The sequence below is a fragment of the Notamacropus eugenii genome, chromosome 5 (assembly GCF_028372415.1).
Source record: "Notamacropus eugenii isolate mMacEug1 chromosome 5, mMacEug1.pri_v2, whole genome shotgun sequence".
NCBI lineage: Eukaryota > Metazoa > Chordata > Mammalia > Diprotodontia > Macropodidae > Notamacropus > Notamacropus eugenii.
This window is the reverse complement of record NC_092876.1, coordinates 349,987,807-350,011,131: the sequence shown is the minus strand read 5'-3', so window position 1 is coordinate 350,011,131 and position 23,325 is coordinate 349,987,807.

Below are 23,325 nucleotides of genomic sequence, written 5' to 3'. Positions count from 1 at the left end.
TTTAATGTAACACTATACTTTCTTACTTAGTGATTTCATTGATTAAGCATCTTTTTGGAGGTTTCCCAGATCTATGTATCTAGCCCTAGTCTCTCTTCTGAACTATCAGGTATTTCCAAATGAATGCTCCATGGGTATCTCTGCCTCAGTGTATCCAGCACTGAATTTATTTTCTTTCCACTCAAACTTAAACTTCTTCTGAATTTTCCTATTACTGTGTGGGATACCATTGTCCCTTCAGTCCCTAGTATTATCTGTAACTCTACTATCACTAACTCTAAATATCCAATCAATTCCAAAATTTGCTGTTTCTGCCTCTATAGTATCTTTTGTATACATTTGTAGTAAGAATAACTTCATTTTCTTGACATAATTGACTTCATTTTCTAATAACCCACCATTTTGTAGTAAAGGGTTTTGATGTTTGGTAAAAAGCTTGTTGTGTGGTATAGTATGGTAAATAGCATGTGTGTGTTCATAAACAAATGATAAACATATGGGATCCCTAGAAAGGATCAATGGGAACATTTGGTAAGCAACCTAGTCATTAGCTTAGGTCATGAGGAAACAATCACATTCATTGTTAAATAAATTGGGCCACTGGCCAACAACAAGAATTTGAGTTTAGCAATCTAACATCCATACCCTCAACTATAAAACCTCAGCCTGCTCTTGGCTTCCAATTAACTCTGGCTCTTGCCTTCCCTCCACCTTCCACTTGAGACTCAATCAATAGGGCAATGTTGATTAACAGAGGGATACTTGCCAGGCAGAAACAGAGGAAAACATATGGCTTCCAGCTGTGCAGAATGGGAGTCTTGCTGGTGGAGTACCAGTATGAGAAACATGTTCTGGGAAACTCAAGGAGATCAGTTTGTTATTTTGTTACTAGTGGGGTTAATGTTTATAGTCTACTAGATAATACATACTAAGGTTTGCACACATTAGATCAATAAAGTTTGATTACTAGCATTAACAAGTCTAAGTCTAATGCATGTTTCAATTGCACTAGTTAGCATATCTAGCAGTGAATCAATTTCATGTGTGTACTGTGTGTTACAATAATCCCTTCTCTCTACTCCCGTGGCTACTCCTTAGTTCAGTCCCTCATTGCCTCTCACCTGGACTATTGCAATAACCTTCTAAATGATTCCTTTGCATCAAATCCAACTCCAATGTATCCTCTACTCAGTTGCCAAAATAATTGCCCCAAAGCATAGGTCTGAACATATCACTACCATAGCACCCTTCTCCCAACACTCAGTATAAATTACTGTGGCTTCCTATTACCTCTGGGATCCAAAACACCCTTTTCTGTTTGTCATTTAAAGCACTCCGTATTCTTTCTTATCTTTCCAGTCACTTTTTTACACATTTACTATCTTCTATGAGCTCTATAGTCCAGTCATAATGGACTACTTGTGCCTCCCAATAAAACTCTATCTCCTACTTTCTTGTGTTTCTATGTTCCCCATACTTGGAGTGTTATTTTTCTTTTTCTTTAATTTTTATTTCTTTTACTTTTAATTTATATAATTGCCAAGCCTAGAGGCCTGTATTGGGCTACCCGAGTCTTTCTTACCTGTCCAGGTCTTCGGCTGGCCACGCCGGATGCACGTATGAGAGAAAGGACGTTCCAGAGTCAAACAGGGGTTGAGCTTTATTACAGGGTTTCGGTTACAAGTGCAGGGGGTCTTCTTTCTTAGGACGAAGAGGGGGAGATTTCCTAAGAAGGCTAAGCTTAAGGGAATGGAAGTAGAAGTACAAGCAGGGAGAGAGGGGGAGGGGAGAGAGGAAAGAAAAGAAGCGGAGCCCTACTTTTCTCTTTGGCTCCACACGTGCTAAGAGCTTTCTGGCTTCCTCAATCCTACTTAATCTTCAGCCACACAGTTTGCATCTCAATACCATGCTGTTAGGTAACTAGGTGTGCTCCAATCCGGGACGACCTCGAGGGCAGGGAGACTCCACCCATCAGGTATCTCCGGGGGAGAGGCGGAAATACCCGAGCTAGCCGAGCTAGCTCGGTCTGACCTTCTCGAACCCCCGCTGTTCATGGAGGGCCTCGTAAGACTCTAAGATTTAGAAGTCCCACTTTTACCTGCCCGAGACTGTCCACACGGAATTGAGCTTCCAGTCCCAACATATCCCCTTCTTTGTTATGCGCGGAGCGCACCTGGCTCTAGAGCAAACAGTGGCTGGAGGCTGAGCGGATTAGGAAGGCCTTTAGCATATGAGTACCTTACAACAAGACTTCATTCACACAGAAATCTGCAGCTAGCACAACTGACAAAGGGAGGCATCAAATAAAACAAAGATGAAACTAAATGGCTGAGTTACAACTGGGGAAGTGCAATCAACTAAAATCCCAAAGCATATTTTAAGAGAAGCAGGTGGTGTAGGCGCCTTACACCACCACTCCCTTAATCTTGCAAATGGATCTATACAGGTGGAAAATTGGTCACCTCCTCCCCACCCAAGTGTCCTGGGTTTGTGATATCAAAGTCCTCATTCAGCTGGCGAAAAAAGGATGCCTAGATGGGAAGCTGTCAGCAGCAGTGTCTGCGGTTGTGATGAGGGCTGCTTCCTCTCTGGGCAGCAAGGTTAAAGCTGTCAGCAGCAGGCTCAGGTGGTGTACGATCCTTCTCCGGGGTCTCTGGGCTCTCCGCCTCCTGCGTCTCCGCCGTCTCCGACCTCGGTTCCCACCTACGGATCCTTCTAATGGGAATCCACGCATTCCCTTTTCCTGTGGAGACACAAACATACCCTGGACCCCATATTAGTATCTTATACGGACCTTTCCATTTCCCTGAGGCCATATCCTTTACCATGGCCCATGTGTCTTTATATCCAGCCTGGGTATTACTTTCCTTGCGGGGTTGTCTTGGAAAAGTCACAAAATGTCTCATAGCTGGAGTAGTATGTGCGCTCCTTGAGACAGCTGTATCAAGCTCTGATTGTATTAGGCCTCTTGATCTTAGCTCTGATTGTATTAGGCGACCTTTTCCCCTTCTTTGTTTAGCGAGGATCGCCTTTAAGGTAAAGATGATAAGAATGCATAGTGGCTCTTTACTTAGGTATAGCTGCTGCCAGGAGCTTACAAATGCTTGATTAACATCTGTAAGGAACCTGAACTTTACTGATTTTTTCTTTATAACAAACACAGAAGCATTCCAGGGTGCTAATTGCTCCTTAACCAGTATTTGTAATGCCTGGAGTTTTTCTGGAGTCAAGGCCCAAATCGGGGTGTCTGACTTCCAATTCAAGGGTGGGAACTCCAGTACAACAGCAATGGCCCTTACTAAAAATTTGATAGCTTCATCCCGAGGCGGCTCATAATGTCCCTGCCCCAGATGTTAAAACTAAGTCCTGGAATCACCAACGGCCATACGGTCCTTTGGCGATCCTCTGCCTCCCACTTTACTGGGTGCATTGTCTCTAAGGTATTTTGGCACCCTCCTATTCCCCACACTGGTCTCTGGCTTTCTTTGAGCTTCCAGTGCCTTAAGGGAAGGGCAATAGCTATGGGAAGCTGATCCTGGCCCCTCCCTGTACTTATTTCTTTCTGCCCAGGGGTAAGGCAGGCTCTGGCTAAGCTTTTCCAGTCATTAGGAGTCAGAACGAACTGACCGCTGAGAGTTTCAAGCATGGCTATAACAAAGGGTGAATTAGGGCCATGCTTGGTACAAGCCTCTTTAAGAGTCGCCACTCTCTTCCACTCTATGGGTATGTGGCTCCTCCGAACCCCACCGGGGACACTGGGGTCCGCTATTTCTAACACAGGAAATGTCCCTACATCTTCTCCATTCTCTATAGCCTTTCTTATTCCTTTTTCCAAACTGGATTGTGGCCCTGAACTGTCTGACCAATGGAGCAGGTTATAAGGAGGCGCGGAGGGAAGGCACGGCGTATTCTCCCCTGCCTCGCCTTTCCCATCCTCTAGATGGAGCTCCGAACCTATTTTTTCTCTACACTCCTTAACTTTCTGCTCGCCAGGGTTCTGCTCGCCAAGGTCCTCCCCTCCCCTCTCTCCGCTTCCACTCTTATTCCAATCCCGCCCTGGCCTCTCCGGCCCTTCCTTACAAAATTCTCGGAGGTCGTTTAACTCTATTGTGACCCCCGCCTTCCTGCATTCCCTGTGAAGTGTCTCAGCCCAGACCTCCTGTTCCTCTGGCTTTATTACTGGCAATTGATTCCTCATCCCTGCCCTTTTCCCAGGGGTTTGGGAAGCTTCTCTCCCCTTTCTCTCCTTCCGAATCTAGGATTCGGGACTCGCTTCTTTCACAGCCCCTTCCGGGTGTACCCCAAAAGCACCCAGGATTATCTACGCTCCCAATCCCTGTTGGGACGCCAACTGCCAAGCCTAGAGGCCTGTATTGGGCTACCCGAGTCTTTCTTACCTGTCCAGGTCTTCGGCTGGCCACGCCGGATGCACGTATGAGAGAAAGGACGTTCCAGAGTCAAACAGGGGTTGAGCTTTATTACAGGGTTTCGGTTACAAGTGCAGGGGGTCTTCTTTCTTAGGACGAAGAGGGGGAGATTTCCTAAGAAGGCTAAGCTTAAGGGAATGGAAGTAGAAGTACAAGCAGGGAGAGAGGGGGAGGGGAGAGAGGAAAGAAAAGAAGCGGAGCCCTACTTTTCTCTTTGGCTCCACACGTGCTAAGAGCTTTCTGGCTTCCTCAATCCTACTTAATCTTCAGCCACACAGTTTGCATCTCAATACCATGCTGTTAGGTAACTAGGTGTGCTCCAATCCGGGACGACCTCGAGGGCAGGGAGACTCCACCCATCAGGTATCTCCGGGGGAGAGGCGGAAATACCCGAGCTAGCCGAGCTAGCTCGGTCTGACCTTCTCGAACCCCCGCTGTTCATGGAGGGCCTCGTAAGACTCTAAGATTTAGAAGTCCCACTTTTACCTGCCCGAGACTGTCCACACGGAATTGAGCTTCCAGTCCCAACATATAATGAAATAAGTATTTCTATAACATAATATAATAAAAATAATTGCACATGAAGATGCAAATCTATTATGTACAACTTACTATTCCTTTTAAATATATAATAAAATAATCATGTAAAATTTTCCTTGCCTCCTAAAGATGGTTACTATTAGACATAAATATGTATACATGTGTGTATGCATGTATGTATCTGTGTGTATATGTTTGTGTATGGGGGGTAAAAATCATTTTATACATACTTCTATTTATCAGTTGTTTCTTTGTATACAGAAAGCATCATCCTTCATATGTTCTTTGTAGTTAATTAGGACATTTATGGTGGAATGCTCTTTTTCATCTCCATTTCTTAGAATTCTTGATTTCTGTCAAGACTGAGCTCAAATTCAATTCTTTGTAGGAGGGTTTTCTAGGTCTCCTCACCTGTTGGTATCTTTCCCTCTAGGATTACTTTGAATTTAATCTTCATGCTAATTGGGAAATGACTGTTGACATACACCTCCCCAATAGGATACAAGCTCTTTGAGGGCACAGAGTGTTTCCACTTGTCCTTTGTGACCCTGATGTTTAACACAGTGCCTGCTCAGAGAAAATTAATTACATAAATTAATAATTAATTGGTGATTGATTGATTGATTAATATATGTCATATGAGGATTGGTTAAAGTAATTGAAAATACTTAGGATGGAGAGAAGAGAATACTCAATGGGGCCATGCATGATAACTTCTTTTTGTGTTTGAAGGGCTGTCACGTGAAAGAAAATTTCAATTTATTTTGTTTGTTTCCAAGGGACAAAATCAAAATCAAAATCAAAATCAACAAAGAGGCGTATTTAGGTTTTGAGTTGGGAAGAAATTCTAACAATGAAGCTATCCATAAGTGAGATGGTCTACCTAGAGAGTTAATGGATTGTCTGTCATTGCATGGTTCACAACTACTCATCAGATATATAGATAGATAGATAGACAGACATATAGACAGACAGACAGACACAGACAGACAGACAGACAGACAGAAAGATAGATAGATAGATAGATAGATAGATAGATAGATAGATAGATAGGTAGGTTCATAGATTTTAGAGGAATAAGGGGCATTAAGGATCATTTGGTTCAACCTGTTTATTTAACAGAAGAGAAAATCTAGTACAGATTAAGGAAGTGACTTATTGAAGGCCAATCAACTCTCAAGTAAGTTCAAAAGGATTTGGATAGTCCTTTTCCCAGAATTTAAGAAGTGGAAGTTACTTCCAGAGTCACCCAGTTCAACCCACACCTAAGAAGGAATCCCCAATGAAACAAGTGTTCATCAAGCCCCTATTTGAAAGCATGCAATGAAGGAGAACTCATTACCTTACTAGGTAGCCTATCTCACTTGCTTTCAATTTTGGAAATAGGAAACACACCAATTGAAGTTGATAGTTGGAGAGTTTTAGATTTAGAGTTAGAATGCCAGCCTTTGAATTCCAGATCAATAAATCAATTAACCATTTCTTAGGTATTAGAGAATTCAAGGCAAAAGTAAACAGTCCCTGCACTCAGAGATCATTCCATCCAGGTAGACAAGCATGTACATATTTAGGTATATTCATAGCAAATGCAACAGACACAAGGGAAATAGGGTAGAGGATCAGAAAAGGTAGCATTTGAAAGTATCACTTTTGACACTTAAAATTTGTGTGACCCTTGGCAAGAGATAGTCCCACTGGGTCTCAATTTTCTCACCTGCAAAATGAGGGGACTGGGAAAACTGATCTCCAAGGTCTCTCAACTCTAAATCTGGAATCCTCATACATATTATAAACTTCAATTTGTGTCTTTCCTACTTTCAAAATTGAAAGTAAACTCTTTAAAGTATATATTCCACATTGATGGGGTTTTTGCATTTTTTTTTTCATTTCTTTATAAGCTGTTTTGTTGTTCAGTGGTTTCAGTTGTGTCAAACTCCATTTGGGGTTTTCTTGGCAAAGATACTAAAGTGGTTTGCCTTTTCCTTCTCCAGATCATTTTATAGATGAGGAAAGTGAGGTAAATGAAGTTTAATGATTGCCTAGATTCATAGAGCCAGTAAGTATTTGATACCAGCTTTGAACTCAGGAGAAGTTTTCCTGACTCTAATTCGAGCATTCTATCCACTGCACTGTGCAGCTGCCCTAACAGTTGTATGTTTCCACACCTGGAACGTCTTCCCTAGTTCTGGAAGCTTCTAGTACAATGTATTTGTCATTCATTGGTTTATTCAACAAATATATTAAATGCCTATTATGTTCCAGGCATTGTGCTAATTGCTAGAGATAGAGAAAGAGACAAAAGACAATCCCTCCTGTCAAGGAAGCTACAAGCCAAATAAATAAATGAATAAATAAATAGACAGATAAATAAATAAATGAGTGAATGAATAAATAAATGCATACAAACAGATAAATGAATGAATGGATGAATATTTTTGCATATGTGTATACATATATGCACACATATATGCATACATATATACGTGTGTGTATACAAAATAAGCTATATAGAAAATAAATGGGAGAGAACTAGCAGAGGAGAGGCAATGGAATTAAGAAGGAACAGGGGAGATTCCTATAGAATGTTAGACTTTTAGTTGGGACTTAAAGGAAGCTAGAGTTGTAGATAGAGTGGATAAAAAAGACTTGTATTCAGCAGTATAGGTGGAAAGAGCCTATACTTAGAGTTGAGAGAAACAGATTTAATCCTGACCTTGACCACTTATAAGTTTTGTGATGTTGGGTGAGTTACATAACTCCTCTGAGCCTTAGAACCCACATCTATAAAGTCGTGATAACAATCCATTGATTACCTACCCCATAGAAGTGTTGTTTAGGAAAGTGCTCTGAGCATCTTAATGTGCTGAACAATCTGATTTATTTTTATTGTATACAATAATGTCGTGAAGTAGAAGCATATGAAACTTGAAAATAATTTATAATTTGTTTTAGGATCTTTTAATAGCTTACGTTTGTAGATTATTTACAGGTCTCTAAGTGCTTTCCCCTATATAATTTTATTTGTCCTTCACATTAACCTTGTGAAGGTAGTGAAGCTTTAATTACAACCCATTTTTATAGATGAAGAAACTGAGGTTGGAGAAGTTAGGTGATTTGTCCAAGTTCAAGAGTGTTGTAAGTGGCAGAGTAAGTGGCATGCTGATTCCTTAGGCTCTTTCCATTCTATTATGCAGCTGGAGCATAATACAATTGAATATTGGGCTGCTTGAATGCTCTGGGAATTCATTTCAAAGAAAAGATATGTTTTGAAGAGCTAATTGAGAAGACTGGGGAACTAGATTCTTCACCCAGACTCTTGGTTGATTCCTTGTAGCCCATTCTATCCTGAGAATGTGCATTTCATCTTGTTAAAGCAAAGTTCATTCTTTGGGACAAGTATTGGACCATTTCAAGGGAGAAAGTTTGTGTAATCTCTTATGCCAATAATTTTTTATATATGTGTTAAGCAATGGTAGCTTATTCCATAAGGATTAATGGTGACTGAGTAAATAGCTCTGCTTTCTGACATATCTATCCATCAACCAAAAAAAAAGACAGTGTGTCCATCAAGGCATATCTCTTGGACAGACATTGCAAATATATAATGAATATATAGGGGGAAGAGAATGAGCTAGATTGCTTTTGGAAAATTGTGTATCGCTTTTAATGACCCCTCACATCTCCCTGAAACAATGGTGTTCGTATTAACAACAGTCGTCAGGTGATGCTTGTGATTATGGGTCAGGAAATACCACCATCTCTGAAGAATTAAAGTTAAGGATCACCCAAAGGACAAGTGTGATGCACATGATGGTTGTCAGTCAATTAAAAGACATTACCCGTGAAAAATTGTAAAGGAGTAGCGGCTTAAGGGATATCATCAAAGAGATCTATGACTACAGAAGATGGATCCATTTTATACAAATGAGAAGGGTAACTACTGGAAAGCTTGCATGTTCCATTGGTATCCACACATTGCTAAGAAATGTAGAGGAAGGCCCCCAATATCCTAAGTGGGTCTCTTGTAAAGGATTTATGGGAAGATATTTGTAGGCATTATGTAGAATGGTGGGACATTGCTTGATAACAATCTGTAATATTGGAGGGATTTTTCGTATTGATGAAAATCAGATCCATCAACAAAAGATAAAATTTTGGTTAAGTTAGGAAATAGTAGAGCAAAGAAAAAACAGGCAATGGTGTGTCCAGTTTCAAAACAAAGTCCTACTACAATTTATATACTAGAAGTTAGGGAAAAGAAGAGACATGCTACTGTACAATGGTGGAAGCAAACTGGACCACATAGAAATGAGACTTACTAACTCTCCCTTCAGTGTCACTCTACTAGGGAGGTAGGGATAACAATTGGAATCAAACGCTATAAGTAGTCTACAGAAAGCTCATGATTCTGATACTGGAAGGATTTTCCTATAAAATACTAAATTTGAAATTATATATAATCAAAAGTACTTTGTATAGCATTTTTCTTTATCTTCAACTGTATTCTTTTTCCCTATCTAACCTAGGATTGCATACATGGGTTCTATCGATATATTTCAAGTTCAGTATAAATTCTTGTCCAAAATTTAAAAGAAGAAGAAGAAGAAGAAGAAGAAGAAGAAGAAGAAGGAGAAGAAGGAGAAGAAGAAAGAGGAGGAGGAGGAGGAGAAGGAGGAGGAGAAGGAGAAGAAGGAAAAGAAGGAGGAGGAGGAAGAGGAGAAGAATATAGGAGCTAGGGTCTAGACTCAGATTATTAGAGAAAGTAATGTGGGAAACCAGCAATATTTACTCAATTCATTTTACTTCAATTCAGACCAAATATTTACCCAGCAGTTGATCTATGGAAATCATTTGACTTACTACTTCTCTCTTAAACTGGATAAAGTAAAACAGTATCAACCATAAATTCTTGTAATTTTCTATCCAATATTCTTATAATTTCTCACCACCAGCATCAAAGTAGTTTCTTTTCAGTCTTGAAGACTGGCCTGGGAGTGAGTTAAGGCAGCATAGCATATTTCTGAGATCACTGGTCTTAGAGTGAGAAAGATGTGTCTGCCAAGTCTTGTCTCAGACACCTACTGGATCTCTCACCCTGGTGAAATCACCCTTACTTTCTCTGTGCCTCACTTTCTTTATGTAAAAAAAAATGAGGTTTAAATTGATGGCTTCTAAGGTCTTGTCTACTTCTAAATCTACAATAATAGGAGAAGAGGCATGGAAAAAAAGAGGGTGAGGATTGAAGTTAGAATGAGTTTTATATTCTTAATAAGGTAAAGGGGGAATATTTGTGCATTTAGCAAACCTGGCTCTTTTTTCTTTTAATCTATTTTGTGATTGAATTGTTTTTCTATAGGATGTTTTTCAACAGTAAGATAAGCACTTGTGTGATATGATACAGTAAAGAATATGCATATGTTCATAAGTAAGTTCAAAGTGTGTGTGGACCCTCTTATTGGACAGATCATCAAGTGAGAAAAAAAGTTATCAACAATTGTATCAGCAGCTCATGCAATTACCTACCAGTCAAATCAGGTGGGAAGCAAATTAGGAATACCCACAGAACTATAAGAAACCCACTGGAGTCCCTAGCCATTAGCCTGCTCCTGGTTTGCAACTAGGACAGATTGCTGTGCTTTGACACTTGAGACTCAGCATGAGATTCCACAAGCCCATGTTGGCTTGAGGGCAGTGCTGACTAATGGAGGCCACCTTGGAGAAACTTACACAGCCTCCAACTGTGTAGACAGGGAACCTTTTCCTGAACACACCTGTACCTTTAAGAAGCAGGTTGGTGATGTTTTGTTTTTTCCTTAGAGAGCTTGCTGTTTATATTGGCTGCCCCTATCGATAAGTAAAGTTTGATTCCAGGCATTAAGAAGGGTAAGTATAATGAGTGTTTTCTTAGCGTAGGTAACAGTAAATCAAGAGTGAGAAATATATATGTAATATATATGGTGCACTGTGTACCATATATTACAGGGGAAGGGCAGTGTAACTAAAGATGAACTTCTTCAAGCCTTAATCTGGCACACAAGGCACTATCCTGTCCTAGTATTCTAGATGCTCTCTCAAATCTTCCTAAAGAAAGAGACTTGGTAAAGTGTTTGGGCTTCAGAGGGCTTTTCTGCCACCGTGGGAGATGCAATGTCAACAAAGCTATGAATAGACAGATTAGGTATTGTCAATAAAGAGTGTCTGAGAAGATAACAAATCAAGTAGTTAAGGAGTAAGTCCTGTCAATGAACTTGAAAGGAAGATTTGCACATAAGCTGCATTTTCAATAATTCACCTGAGATTCATTTATTCACCAAATATTTATTGAGTTCCTACTATGTTCGTAGTACTCTGCTGGGTGCTTTAGGATACAAAGAATTACACTTAAGCTCCAGTCCCTGCAAGAGAGGTTCTTAAAATCTAGTCAAGTATAGAACACACAAAACAGATGAGTTAACAAAAAGAAAAAAAGAAAAGGCTCCATGTAATGGAAGTGCTGAATGAGTAGTTCACTATATGAGATCAGAGCAGAGAAAGATCACCATGGATTAAAGATAGGAAAGACCCCTCTAAGATGAAGGCACAATGGAGGTGGGGAATTCCACTCAGACTTAAAGATCATAGGAACAAAGATTCAAAGGTAAAAGGGACCTTAGAGGTCATTGAGTCAAACCCCCTCATTTTACAGATGAGAAACGGAACTGGTATGGGTGGCCCATAGATGGATGTTAACAGGGAGGACACTTCAGGAGAGGGGTATAGAATGAGAAAATGCTTGGAGGTAAGAATGTATTTGGAACATTTACAGGGATGTTGAGAGGTCTCCTCTCTCTCCAGAAGAGGATTCCCATTGCAGACTATTGTACCGCAGAGTTGGAAAGGTAAGTTAGGGCCAGACTGTAATAGAGAGTTTAATTTCAGGATGAAGAGTTTAAAGCTTTTAACCTGTAGTTAATGGGGACCTAGTGAATGTTTTGAGAAGAAAATTGGTGTGATGTTTTTACCTATGGTGGGTTGAAGGGTGTAGCAAATAGAGAGACCTGTTAGAAGGCAATTGAAATAATTCAGACAGTAGATGATGATGACCAAAACCCAAAGGACTTTATATAAACATAAAGAAGGGTATAGATCTAAAGATGTTTCATCATATCAGTTGGTAGGGTGAAGAAATTCTGAAGATGAAAGAAAAGAAGGAAAACACCAGGTATTCTCCAAGGACACTCGCTATTTGGGAGGGGAAAAAAAGATGGGGTGAGGTGGTAAGATAAATTCCTGGCGTTTCCATCAGGAGCTATAACCAGTCAAGGTTTTTAAAAGAATCAGAATGAGGTCAGAGAGGGAGTATAGGATGGATCAAATCTGCCTTTATATGGAGAGAAGAAAAGAGCATATAAGAGAGTGGAAGAAGAAAGATTAGGTGGGCTGAAAGGAGAAGTTAACAGTAGCATCTGTTGCCTTTAGGGTTCCTGGTTTTTTCACATCCTTCAGTTATTGTTGGGGGATAAAGGGGAAATGATAGTTGGCAAGTGGTTGTTCATCTGGATACCTGGTACATGCTGATCTCAGATAGGGTGTAAATCAACACAGCAGGAGTGAGTGATGTTGAGTATACTATGTTCCAAGTCCAAGAACTAGGGTTCTTTTCATTTTTTTTCACTGACTCTAACTCCATTGGATCCTTTCATCAATATCTACCTTACTCTTCTTCTGTTTCAATCTTGAATCATTACAACCAAATTCTTCTTATTCTCTCTCCTTTCTTCATGAGTCCATATAGAAGAATGAAATTTGTAATCCAAATGAAAAATGCTCAATAGTAAAGGAAGACTTAGGTTGCCAGAAATTGTTCTAAGAGCCCCATGTATGGAGGTTACAGTGCCTTTTAATTATGTGATCCAACTTTTTAGCTGACCACCAGAGCAACAGAACCTAATACAGTGGAAGGATAGGGAGGCCTTGGAGAGATGCAAAGGGGAGTGAGGAGTTATCAATCACTAACAAAAAGAGTTCAAACTTTGTTGAACTTCTCAGAACAATTATGAGTTCCTTTAAGGAAAATCCCTAAGGTCAAGTTCAAGAGATCATAGCATTGTAGATATGAAGCTGGAAGAGAACTTAGAAGCTATTAAACTCAACTCATTTCATTTTATAAGAAACTGAGGCACATGGAGACTAAGTGATGTACCCAGGACTGTACAACTACTAAGTGTATGAGGCATAATTTGATCTGGTCATCTGAACTCTGTCCAGTGCCATATCCACTAAGTCATACTACATCATATCTATTTCATACAATTGAAATAGATTTGAAGAAAACTCAGTTGAAAAGAGAAGAAACTTTGGAAATAAATGGTATCTCACATATGCATTTCTTTAGTACTTTGTCATCCCTCACAAGATATCAAACTGTCCTTACATTCCCTGGGGAAGCCTAGGACTGAGGGTACCACAGATCTCTGGGCCACCTTGTAGGCCAAAACAAATAGCGCATCTCTGAAGTATACCTCCAAATTGCAGGCCAGGAATGCATGCCATTGTGAGGACAGGACTTTAGGGATAAATTCTGGCAAAGGTCCAGTCTGACCCTGGAAGCCCAGAAGGTCATGTGGTCTTAAATCATTGAGGAACAGAGTTAAAGTGTTCTTAAACTATTCTTAGGTCTCAGTAGCTTCTCAGTTATTTGCAAATAAGACAGACCATCTCTTGACTACCCAAATCTAAACACATATTCTTTTGTGTTACCACAGTCCCCAGAACCAGGCTGGGCTCCCAATAAGAATATATCAAACAGCTCAGCAAGCTTCATCGTGGCTTTTATTCAAAATAAAAATCACTGGGCCATTTCTGGGCCTCCTAGGAGTTCTGACTTGTCAAGTCACTACTGTGCACTGTTCATTTAGAATAGCAAACTAGTCAACTGTGAAGATTCAGGGAAAGTGATGGACATTTCAAGGCATCAGACACAGAAAATGAGACTGTTTAAGGTAGGCAGAAATCATTCCTTCATTGCCATGGGTCCTGAAAAGATCCAGAAGCAGGTGGTATTGATAACTAACCAAAAATTCCAGTCAATGTTTTGAATAGAGTTGTGTATTATAGGTGTATCAAGTGTATCAAGGACAACCTATGGAACATGTTATTGTTCATCTCCATTCAACTTGTTGAGTCATTTTTCAGTTGTGTCCAACCCTCTGTGACCTCGTTTGGGGTTTTCTTGGCAAAGATACTGGAATGGTTTGCTATTTCCTTCTCCTGCTCATTTAAAAATGAAGAAACTGAGGCAAACAGGGTTAAGTAACTTATCCAGGGTCACACCGCTAGGAAATGTCTCAGGCCAGATTTGAACTCAGGAAGGTAAGCCTTTCTGACTCTAGACTCAGTGATAGAGATCCACTGTGCCACTTAGCTGCCCTATCTAATTAACATTTATTAATCACTAGCCTTCAATTAAATTAGGATTTATTAATCACTGTTTACATGCAAGGTACTGGCTTATGTTTGGAGTATGCAAAGAATAAGCTCTCATGTTATTTACCTTTTGGGCATCATAGATTTAGAATTGGAAAGGACCTTAGAGGTCATTTGGAGAAAATAAGTTTAGTGACTTGTCCCACATTGCATAAGTAGTAAGTGACAGTGCTGGATTCTCTATCTCCAGACCACATTCCCTTTCCACTCCATCAGGAAGATCTTAGAGAAATTAAATTTTAGGCTGGACTTGCTCTAGAGGACAAACTCATTTTAACTCATTCTTAAGGTTTCATCTATACCCCAAAGCGGAAAAATCAGTACAGTACTGGTTTCTCCATTTTCTCACATTTCTGCCTGGTTTCTCTGTTTCCCCACATTCAGGAAAGAGTATGTTCTCTTATAAAGTACACTGAATGAAGACTAAACATACTTGCAAAACTCTCAACCAGGTTCACCTCTGTCCAGTACTCCCAGATCAGAATCAGCTGCCTTGGAACTGAATTTAAGAGAATGAGACATAGATACTTTTGTAGGGGAGGCAGATATCTGTGGTAATTATCTGACCTTTTTTTGTTATCTAAACACATAGTTTCCTTTTGAATTATGCAGAGTAGCACATGAAGCATGGTAATATCAGCTTTTTGTGCAGATAGACCTTATGGTTTACTGGTACCTTAAATATCTATTTTATTACGGCTTTGACATGTGCGTTGGGCATAGACTCATAGAGAGTGAGCCACAGGTAGCTGTAAGCTAGCTTCCCCAGGCCTGCTGGTACACAGATGTAGACTGACAGTCATAAGCGGCACATGGTGACCTGCCTCCTGCCTACCGTCCTTCATTATGAAAGATGCTAGTCATTTCCCCACTAAATGTAGAATCAGCTCACGCAGATCTCTTGTGGTCCTGATACTAACACTGCAATTTATTTATGGCATTTCAGGAAATTTGTCATAGAAACTGAACACAGAACACATCTATTGTGTGTGTGTATATATATATATATATATATATATATATATATATATATATATATATATATATATATATATATATATATATATATATATATATATATATATGCATGCATGCATGCGTGTTCCCACAGGTGAGGGAGCTACTGTTATTCTTTTGTCTTCTCTTCACAAACATAGACCATGACAGGTTAAGAGGTTTGTGCAAGGATGTGAAGGGTGATACCACACTCGTAATTTCATAGTTGTTTCCTTTAATGAGCCTAAAGTTTTCAGTGTGACCTCCCTTCTTTCCTTCCCCTTTTCCCTTTTCCCTTTTCCCTTTTCCCTTTCCCTTCCCTTCCCTTCCCTTCCCTTCCCTTCCCTTCCCTTCCCTTCCCTTCCTTTCCCTTCCTTTCCCTTTCCCTCCCTTCTCTTTTCTCTCTCACCCTTTCCCTCTTCCTTTCCACTGATTGTTCTCTTGTAACAATGAAAAGTACTTCAAAGGAAGCACTGGTCCAGGAACCCTGCCTGACAGCAACATTGGACACCCAAAGACTCTCCCACTTTTCCTTTGGAAAGTGGGAGGTGCATTTTCTCTTTCATTCATCAGGGGAAAGCTTAGCATGCACTTTTGTATTAGATTATTTTTTGAAGGTGGTTTCACCTGAGCATAGCTGATGAATATTGAATTGCTTTCATTAACAACTAGGTGCACGGTGAATAGAACCCTGGACCTGGAGTCAGGAAGACTTGAATCCAGGTATGACCCCAGAGACTTACTAACTGTGTGGCCCTGGCCAAGCTGTCTATATAATTTTCCTCCTTCAGAAAACTGGGGTAACAATATTATTGTGAGGACCAAAAGAGATAATTGTAAAGTTTTACCATAATGCCTTGCACATAGTAGGGCGTTTAACAAATGTTTATTTCCTTCTTTCTTTCCCTTCCCACATTTGCCTCCTTCAAGATATTAGAATGGGGTCCAAATTGCCTAATAGTTTCTACTTTTTCCTTCAATCTTCTTTGTTTTTACTAAGCAGATTACTATTTTTAAAACAATATCTTGGTCCTTTTCTTATTTATTCACAGGGTTTATCAAGCCAACTTTCTCTTCTCTCTTTTTCTGAAGATCTAGAGAAGATTGAAATTCTCAAACAGAAAAAGAAAAAAATGCACTCTGTACCAAAAGCATAATTTGATTTCAAGGAGCTCCCTCAAGTTACTCATAGATAAGAGCTATAATTTCTCTCAATTATGCAACTAAACTTACAGTTTTCAAACAATTCACCTGTACCTGAAGTGACCAATCAGTATGCTTGGTCTTAGCATGGACTAAGCATTTACTGTATGGGGCAGCCAGGTGATACAATGGATAGAGTGCAGATCCTGAGTTCAAATGAGCTCTCAGACACTTCCCAGGTTCCTGAGCAAGTCACTTAACCCTATTTGCCTCAGTTTCCTCATCTGTAAAATAAGACGGAGAAGGCAATGGCAAACCACCTTAGTATCTTTGCCAAGAAAATCCCAAATTGGGTCACAAAGAATCAGACACTACTGAAAACGATTGAATAACAACTAAACACTTATTGTATACAAGCTAATGGGAGTTTTCTCTCATATATCTCTGGGGTTCCTTATAATGACGAAAGTATAGGTGCCACCAGTAGGTTGGCATTCCCTAGTTGTCATAATGCAGCCACCTGGCCTGATACTTCTGACTGCAGCCAGAACTTGATAAAATGTAGTTAGAAAATGTTTAACAAAATAAATTAAAATACAATATATTGATACATTCATATCATGTTACTATGTGATTTTCTAAGTCAATGTGTAGCCCACAGGGACCCTTATGAATGGTTTAGTGGTCATCCTTTCCATATGGTTTATGCCATTCTGTAAGTGTATGTACTGGTCATCCTTAAAAGCACTATGTTTGTCATGAAAATGTCATTGGGTTGGGTGGGAAGAAAGGGAAATGTCTGGACACAGGATTCAAAGGGCAACTTTAGTCTCTCCTAGAGTGTTATGACTATACCATATCTTTATCCACAATGTGCTCTACATACAGACTTTCCTGTTATTTTTTTCTTTTGAAAATGTATCCTTCTTTCATGTTCCAACTCAAATATCAGCTCCTACATGAAGTTTTTGGTTTATAAATTCAAAGCTGTGGGGATCTTAGAGGTCAGTTGGTCCAATTCCCTCATTTTAGATGTAGTTAGGAAAACTGAGACCCAGACAGGTTAAGTAATTTGCCCAGGATCACCCAAGTAATAATTTGTAGAGTCAGGGGTTGAATCCAGCTTCTTCTTACTCCAAATCTAAGGCCCTTTCTGCACTCTCTATCAAATATAATCTCTCCCATCTTCCAGATCTCTCATAGCACTATAATATCTATTCAATGTACTCCTATTTCACATTGCCGTTATTAGTACACATAATCTTCCTCCAACAGATTATAAGCTCCTTGAGGACTAGTCTTATTTATCTCCCTTACCTCCCATGTAGCACGATGTTCTGCACATATTAGGTGTTTATTATTTAGTTAAACTGATCTCAGACAAGGAAAGAGAAGAAAAGTCAGAATAGTAAAGAAACCTCAGCCTTACTCTGTCCCCCTTGGCATTAAAGAAAGGATACACACACACATGTGTGTATGTATGGGTATACATGCATGTACATATAAACACATATGTAGACACATATATGTGTATATAAATATACATATACAATGTATATATTTATAATATATATGTGAGTATGTATGTGTGTGTATGCATGTGTATGTGTATCTTTTTATTCTTCTACCCCCACCTTGGATTCAGAAAGGCACATAAACCCTCTCAGGAGAAATCATTTTCTTGTATTTCTGCTTGTATGCCTTTGTCTTACCAGTTAGTTCAGACAGAAATTTCTGCTTCACATTTGGATCTTGATCAAAGCTGCTTCAAGCCAGGTGGTACCTCCGTGGCCAGAAATTGTCCCCATTTGCATCTATCAATGTCAAGTCAATGCCAGGCTCACTCTGAGTATTAAACACTGCAGGCTCCTTCTTTCTCAAGCCCTTACTATTCTCACTAAAGACCACTTTTATGAGGTGATTTTCAGAAAACCCTTTATACACATTCCCTTAGGAATAGGGTGCTTTTGAAGTGGACCTAAAACAAAGCCAGAGCCTCAATCCTGCCCCTTGGATTTTGACTAAAGAAGAGAGAGAATGAGGTAGCGGGGAGAGGAGAAAGAGTTCCTACTATTCAGAGTCAGAAATTGATCTCTCTTTTGTCTCTAGGGAAACTATTATGAAGTGGGGAACTGCAAAGGTCACTGACTTCCTTCCCTCTTTATACACAGCTCTTTCTCTCATGGACATATTCCAGGGGTAAGGGGTGTTCAGTAGTCAAAAAGTAGTTGGCTGGTAAAGGATAGTTGGTGTGCGGACAACCAATACTATTCAAACACAGACTTTTATAGTTTAATATAACAGTGAAATATTACATTTGGCTAAAAGAAATAGCTTCAGATAACTCTTGTTAAATTTAATTAAAAAAGGAACTTCTATAAACATGGTCCTGGCAGTCCAAAGATGGATGATCTTTCAGGGAAGCTGCCTATTACAGCACAGTTAATGGTTGGCTCACCTGCAGGTGAGTCTTATTGGAGCACCTGAGAAAATTATCATGTCTTCAACCCAAGGCATCAGAAATGTACAAAGATGGACACAGGCAATCATTTGAACTCAAGGAGATGACGATGAAATGATTACAAGTGGTGCTTTTTTTTGACTTCCTATTACAAATTTAGTTGTTGGAAAAGTGTTTAATGTATTTCTTTTTGGTCAGAAATATTGACAGAGAATTTATTTTGATGTGTAGAAGAAACCCCTCCCCAAAATTATCCACCTTTTAATCTCTCTCTGTGTCTCTGTGTCTCTGTCTCTGTCTGTCTGTCTGTGTCTATGTCTGTGTCTGTGTCTGTGTCTGTGTCTGTCTCTCTGTCTCTGTCTCTCTCTGTCTCTCTGTCTCTCTCTCTGTCTCTCTCTCTCTCCCTCCCTCCCTCCCTCTCTCTCCCTCTCCATTCTGGAACCAAAATAAAAACAATGTAAGATTCAGTAGCCAAACGTGGCCCTTAGTAGTAGTAATCAAGGTAGAACGTGTAATGAATTTTAGAACCCCAAAACTGAAGAGAAGGATATGTTTATGCTTGTTTCTTTATATGGTAAGCTCCTAGAAGGGTTAGTCCATTATTCTAACTGGAACTTCCTCCGTCCTCAATTACACACTGCTTATTGGGGAACTATTACTAAAGCCCATGGATTCTCTGATTGGCCAACTCCTTGATACTTTTACCCAGCCATTCAGTTTTCCCTTCATTTTACCTCCATCTATGAAAGGTAAGGGTTCAGGGGGGAAGACTGTAGTGGTTGCTGTAGAATATTTCATATTACTTTTTAATAAATTAAAGTTTTTAATTATGTATTTATCCAAACAAATACTCTAGTAACATTAAAACCTTTTCTGGGCAACTGCCATATATCATACTATTATTTTCTCCATGGTATATTTCAAAGGAAAAAACAAACATGTTTCACATGAGAAAACATATATCTATATCTTATTTCTTGTTATAACATGAACCTAAATGTTGCATTTTTTTAAAAAAAATGTTTTTAATTTAGATACCTTCCTGATTCCCTTGTGAGAGATAGCTGTATTCTGGAATAAAACAAAGCCCTTGACTCAGAGTCAGATTTGAGTTGAGTGCAGACAATGTAACATGCTGGCTATGTGACTCGAGGCCATTCATAGATTCCCTTTAAGCCTCAGTTTCTTTATTGATAAAATAGAAAATAAAGGTAATTGCAAAATCTGCCAGCAAGTGCTGAATGTCCTAATTAAATAAGGTAATTTGATTCTACTGTGCAATCTAAGAAGTTGGCACTGGCTGTTATTATTCTTAAACTATCTTTGTGTTTACATGTATTTAATCCTACGCTATTAATACAATGCCTGATACATTAAAAAATGTTTGTTGACTTGATTTGACTTAACTGGAACAGTCCCCTTGGTGGCCCCTTTCTTTTCCTCCACACTTATTTTACTATGACTACGATGTATAATGGGCAGGAGATTCTATCAGTTCTTTTTTGGCCATTACCATCAGAATTCCACATCTGCTCACCTTACTGAGTATCACCTGAAGGGCTGCATATTCTATCTGTATTCAATAGCTGAATAAGCTTTTTTCCACGAGCTATAGACTAAGGAGAAAAGATGTCACTTTCCAGCTAGCCCAGTAGCCTCTTCAACAAGGAAGGGATTGGTCTGTTTTCAGAGATTCCTGAGGCTTTCAGTGGAAGAGATAACACAAGAGTCACAGGATTGTGATTACCAACTTCATCTGAAAAGCTTGAGAAAGCAAAAGGAAAAAGAAAAATGAGGAGGAGGAGCAGACATGTAGAATGGCACTGTGTGGCACGGTGTGCTAACAGGCTTCTGGCTCTGCTGGTTAGAGCTGATAATCCTTCCTCTGCTTGCTTGGTCTCTTTTCTTTGAAGTGTATCATAATGCTATCCAGGAAAGTGTCAAGGGGGACAAAGGAAGGTTATTGTTTTCATGTTTGTTTCTGCATTATTTATGTTGTAGAGAACAGAGACAGACATCTGGAGGACAGTCTTGGGTCACACATGAATCCCTAGAAACCCAGTTCCCTCACTCTGCCAGAGAAGAGGAAAACACAGCAGGGTATTCACAGAGGTGGCACTGTTGGGCAGCACTGCCAGGTACTTGACAGCATGCTCATTTGAGGAGCCTGGCAAGTCCCTAGGTATTCTGGCAATGCTTCCCAACCACACCATCCCACTTCCTATAGCCTCTTGCTTTCTCTACTCATCAGTTCCACCTGTATTACTTATAGGACATTTCAGCCATTTCAAGACATATTATTCACAATAGCCCTTTGTGGTAGCTAGTGCAAGACTATTTTTTTATGTATATAAAATAATAGAATCAGAGAATCAGATTATAACAGATCTAGAGTTGGAAGGGACAAGAGAAGATCCAGTTTTAGAGATGAGGAAATAGACTCAGGGAGTGTAAGAAACTTATGTAAGGTCACAGGGGTAAACAGGAGTGACAGGATGAAAAGATAAAACTAAGGATTAAAGAAGTAAAGTGACATTTCTATGGTCCCACAGCTAATAAGTGATGGAAATGAGGATAAAATTAAGTCTTTTTTTTTGGAGGGGAGATGGCAAGGCAATTGGGATTAAGTGCCTTGCCCAAGGTTATACAGCTGGTAGGGGTCAAGTGTCTGTGGCTGGATTTGAAGTCAGGTCCTCCTCACTCCAGGGCTGGTGCTCCATTCACTATTCCATCTGCCCCTAAAATTAGGTCTTTTAATTCTAAGTTGAAATCCAGTCCTTTTTTGTCCCTATCTCTAGTACATAACTTCACCTAGGAAACTTTTTTTAAAGTATTCACAAAATGTCCTTTCATTTTTCCATCCCCCTCCCCAAAGTTGTATGGGCAGTTTGTCAAATTCAAGAACATCAGTGCAGTGACATCATGCGATGGTGGCTTTCCCTGCTCCTCCCACCTTGATAAAGAAGACTGTAGCACAGCCAGGACAGTGTGTTGTGCTCCTGAGGTTTCAATGATGTTTAAACTTTGTGAACTAACCACATTTGAGAGTGCAGTCAGTAGGGTTAGGTGCAAGATGTCCTAGAGGAAAAATGAGCAACCACACAAGTCGATATGGGAAATCTTGATTTCAAGAGAATTTTAATTTCCAGTGAAAGAGCTCATCAAATAATTATTCAGAAATGATTTCCAGAATACTGACTACTAAGAAAATCTAAGTTCCTTAGCTTACCCCATTACTTACCATATGGTCAGATTGCTAATTAATTCCCTTTCACATGGCAGTTCTGATTGGGTAATTCAAGGGCTAAAACTAACATATTGCCCTTTATCCTTTAGTTATCATGGTCTTTGAGGTGACTCTGAACTATCTTCCTACATGATAGTCATTCATATTTTAAAATTACACATTGGAGACAAAGTTATTGGAGGCTCAGGATAAGTCATACTGCAATGATGTAGGACACGGAGAGCTGATTCTATGGATCCCTCCTTGACATTTGCATAGATTTGAAATTTGAAATTATGTTACATTTAATAAACAAGAATCAGGCCTTTAATTCAAGTCAGCAAATATTTATTAAGCATTTCATACATGAAAGATACTATAGGTAAAGAAAATGTAAGAATGTCCAGAGCTCAAAGTACTTCCATTCATTCCATTGGAAGGATGTGTACATAAGTAAATCTCCAACATTTGCACCACTCTCTCACACCCAACAAATGTCTTGCCTCCCAGTGGTCTGCCCTGGTGGAGTTGCAAGTTCCAACTGGGGACTCACCTCAAAGTGTGTACTTTTCATGGGGGAAGAAAGTGGGAAGCAGTTCAATCACATAGTGGAAAATTATATTAGAGAAGGCAGGCTGCCACCTTTCCATTTTTTCTGCCTTGAAGTTCTTCTGATATCACTGCCTCTGCCCCTCCTTCTCCAACAAAATGCATATAATCAGAATTATTGCTTTGTTATAAAGATTTGTATGCAGAAAAGTATATTTTCAACAGTCTCTAGTGAAAGATCACAGCTTTTGGTGGTTGCAGGAAACTACTAGCCCCCTATTTTTCTTAGGTTCAATGTATCAACATCTGAATTTTGATTTTCAACCATTTTCTAGAAACATAACCTCGATGGATGTAGAGAACTGACTGTATCTATGAGAGAATCAGTGGGGTGGATGACAAAGAAGAGATGAGACACTAGAAATGTCTGAGGAGTGAAAGCATTGATAGCCGGATGGATCAAGACAGGTGATATGGAGGAGGGAGCAACTAAGCTGATCTTTGAAGTATGATAAGAA